The sequence below is a fragment of the Austrofundulus limnaeus genome, unplaced genomic scaffold, assembly GCF_001266775.1.
Source record: "Austrofundulus limnaeus strain Quisiro unplaced genomic scaffold, Austrofundulus_limnaeus-1.0 Scaffold463, whole genome shotgun sequence".
NCBI lineage: Eukaryota > Metazoa > Chordata > Actinopteri > Cyprinodontiformes > Rivulidae > Austrofundulus > Austrofundulus limnaeus.
Genome location: NW_013952865.1, coordinates 23863 through 24580, shown reverse-complemented (window position 1 = coordinate 24580; position 718 = coordinate 23863).

The window sequence follows — 718 nt, the reverse complement described above, 5'->3', positions numbered from 1 at the left end:
ATATTTATCTTTGCTGTATCCAGGACCTGTCGCTGCAGGCGAGCCTTTATTAATGAAAATGTCTGCATAAACATCTACACCTTCCTCCTCTCTGTTCTGGACAGGAAGTGTTTACAGAATGAAATGACCAGAAGGCAGGGACGGTTAGAGACACATACAGCTCTGGAACACACATACAGCACATATCCCATGATGTCACACTGCTTTACCTGCCAGGCTAATGACAAAACAGGTCATCATGTTGCCTCAAAGGGGACATATCATGCAAAATCCACTATTTTAGTTGTTGAATACATTTTGTTGGGTTCTTTGAGTCTCTAGGAGGCAGAAGAGTTTAATTTAGTCTCTCCTCGTGCTACAAAGATATCTTTATAGTGTTTAGGTCATATTTTTAAATATTTTCTCTATTTCCTATTATGTTTTCTGAACTATTACGTCACAGTATTTGTGACAGAGCTTCTAAATAATGTTTGGACTTACCAACTACAATTTCATTGTCTTCATTCTCCTCTGGCTCTGGCTCCAACATGTAAAGGAACTGTCACACTGCACAACTTATGCAAACTTATGAAACTTTTTAAACCCTAAATTGCTAATAAAAAATTTAATTTTTCATCAATTTGTTAGAATTACATTATTTACACACCAAAAAGAAGCTTTCTGTTGATTTTTTTCAATTCCATCTTCAACGTAGACATCTTTAAAATGTTCATAAGTT